Genomic DNA, 3,448 nt, shown 5'->3' with positions numbered 1-3,448 from the left:
CACTACCTTATACTATTAAAATAATAATAATAATAATAATAATAATAATAATAATAATAATAATAATAATAATAATAATAATAATAATAATAATAATAATAATAATAATAATAATAATAATAATCTTTATTTCTACAAGTACATATACAAAGTATACAGGCCTAGCTGACATCAATGACACACTGCTATATAGAAAGCCCCTTGTTATGCAGAGCATTTCGGGCAAATTAGGCAAATTTTGCTCCAGGATGCGACCCACACCAGTCGACTAACACCCAGGTACCCACTTTACTGGTGGGTGAACAGGGTCAACCGGTGTAAGGAAACACGCCCAATATTTCTACCCTTGCCGGGAATCGAACCCAAACATTCAGCGTGTGAAGCGAGAGCTTTTGCCACCAGGCAAAGAAGACCGCAGACGGAGTATAGACTAGGTGGCCAAAGACTGCAAACCTCTCTCAAGGAGAAAGATCTTGGGGTGAGTATAACACCCCTGGCAAACCTGAGAATAACGTTCCGATACCTTAGTAAGGTACGTCAGGCCCATACTAGAGTATGCAGCACCAGTTTGGAACCCACACTCGATCAAGCGCGTCAAGAAATTAGAGAAAGTGCAAAGGTTTGCGACAAAGTTAGTTCCAGAGCTAAGGGGAATGTCCTACGAAGAAAGGTTAAGGGAAATCGGCCTGACGACACTGGAGGACAGGAGGGTTAGGGGAGACATGATAATAACATACAAAATACTGCGTGGAATAGACAAGGTGGACGGAGACAAGATGTTCCAGAGAGGGGACACAGAAACAAGGGGTCACAATTGGAAGTTGAAGACTCAGATGAGTCATAGGAATGTTAGGAAGTATTTCTTCAGTCATAGAGTAGTCAGGAAGTGGAATAGCCTAGCAAGTGAGGTAGTGGAGGCAGGAACCATACATAGCTTTAAGATGAGGTATGATAAAGCTCATGGAGCAGGGAGAGAGAGGACCTCAATTACTGGGAGCGCTTGAGGTTCCTAAACCTGTATTCCCTGGAACGCAGGAGGGAGAGATACATGATTATATACACCTGGAAAATCCTAGAGGGACTAGTACCGAACTTGCACACGAAAGTCACTCACTACGAAAGCAAAAGACTTGGCAGACGATGCACCATCCCCCCAATGAAAAGCAGGGGTGTCACTAGCACGTAAAGAGACCATACAATAAGTGTAAGGGGCCCGAGACTGTTCAACTGCCTCCCAGCACACATAAGGGGGATTACCAACAGACCCCTGGCAGTCTTCAAGCTGGCACTGGACAAGCACCTAAAGTCAGTTCCTGATCAGCCGGGCTGTGGCTCGTACGTTGGTTTGCGTGCAGCCAGCAGCAACAGCCTGGTTGATCAGGCTCTGCTCCACCAGGAGGCCTGGTCACAGACCGGGCCGCGGGGGCGTTGACCCCCGGAACTCTCTCCAGGTAAACTCCAGGTAGCTATCAGTGAAGAGGCAGGGCCAGGAGTTATGAATCGACCCCTGCAACCACAAATAGGTGAGTACAGGAAGTCCCAGAGATGTCAATAGAATTGATAGGGAACAGTGTAGTAAAGAAAACGAAAGCCAGACTGACGTTCCTCTACAGACAAGCACAGTGTCTACCTACTGAGGCTCGTAGGACCCTATGTCTGGCCCTTATACAGTGTCATATGGATTACGTTTGCTCTTAATGGTACTCTGCCTTGACAAAAAAAACTGAAAGATAGACTGCAAATCACCCAGAACAAAATGGTAAGATTCATTCTGGACCTGGGTCCAAGAGAGCATGTAGGCCAGAATGAATTACAACAGCTGTATATGCTGAATGCTGAAGACAGAGTAAAACTCCTGAAGTTAAATCAAGTTTATAAAATTGCTCACAGTATCCAGAATATCTTGCTGACAATTTTGTTAAGGCTGGGAACCAAAGCAATCACAGTACTAGGGGGAGAGAACACAACTTTGTAGTATATACAGTCAGTGGCCAGGCTTCGAACACCTTTTATCATACAACAATAAAGGAATGGAACAAACTGCCTGCATATGTCATAGCCAGTCATGACATGAACCAGTTCAAGAAGACAGCCAAGAGGTACCTAATGAATGTAGCGACAGAAAGGGAGGAGAATGATTTTTTATTTTTTTAGCTAACACGCATGTAATCTTCCCTTATTCCTAGTATATCTCCTTTATAGTATAATAATAAGACATTATCACCTTTATAGAATAATGATAAGATATTATCTCTTTTATATAATAATAATAAGGTAAAAGGACCCCAATGGAAACAAGTCACTCTGTCTGACTTTTTAGGTTATCCCAGGTTCTCTACATTTATACTGCTATGTATGATAATCTATGTAACTGAATTTGTGTAATCCTGAATAAACTTACTTACTTACATTTGGAAGTTGAAAACTCAAATGAGTCAAAGGGATGTTAGGAAGTATTTCTTCAGTCGTAGAGTTGTCAGGAAGTGGAATAGTCAGGCAAGTGATGTAATGGAGGCAGGAACCATATATAGTTTTAAGACGAGGTATGATAAAGCTCATGGAGCAGGGAGAGAGAGGACCTAGTAGCGGTCAGTGAAGAGGCGGGGCCAGGAGCTGAGTGTCGACCCCTGCAACCACAAATAGGTGAGCACAAATAGGTGAGTACATATACACACACACACAGCTGAGAGGTATGTTCTACGATGAGAGGATAAGGGAAATCGACCTGATGACTCCGGAGGACCGGAGGGGTAGGGGGGACATGATAACGATTTATAAAATACTGAGAGAAATTGACAAGGTGGATAAGGACAAAATGTTTCAGAGATGGGACACAACAACAAGGGGTCACATCTGGAAGTTGAAGATTCGGATGAGTCACGGGAATGATAGGAAGTATTTTTCCGTCACAGAGTTGTCAGGAAGAGGAACAATCTGGAGAGTGATGTAGTTTACCTGGAGTTTACCTGGAGAGAGTTCCGGGGTTCAACGCCCCCGCGGCCCGGTCTGTGACCAGGCCTCATGGTGGATCAGGGCCTGATCAACCAGGCTGTTACTGCTGGCTGTACACAATCCAACGCGCGAACCACAGCCCGGCTGGTCAGGTACTGACTTTAGGTGCTTGTCCAGTGCCTGCTTGAAGACAGCCAAGGGTCTATTGGTAATATCCCTTATGAATGCTGGGAGGCAGTTGAACAGTCTTGGGCCCCTGACACTTAGGGGTGCTAGTGGCACCCCTGCTTTTCATTGGGGGGATGTTGCATCGTCTGCCGAGTCTTTTGCAGTCGTAAGGAGTGATTTTCGTGTGCAGGATCCACACATATCTTTAAGAGATACGATAAGGCTCACTGAGCAGGGAAAGAGCGAGACTAGTAAAGACCAGCGAAGAGGCGGGGGCCAGGAACTGTGAATCGACCACTGCAACCACAGATAGGTAAGTACACACACA

Source organism: Cherax quadricarinatus, chromosome 22 (genome assembly GCF_038502225.1).
Source record: "Cherax quadricarinatus isolate ZL_2023a chromosome 22, ASM3850222v1, whole genome shotgun sequence".
Taxonomy (NCBI): Eukaryota; Metazoa; Arthropoda; class Malacostraca; order Decapoda; family Parastacidae; genus Cherax; species Cherax quadricarinatus.
This window is presented reverse-complemented; position numbering follows the sequence as displayed.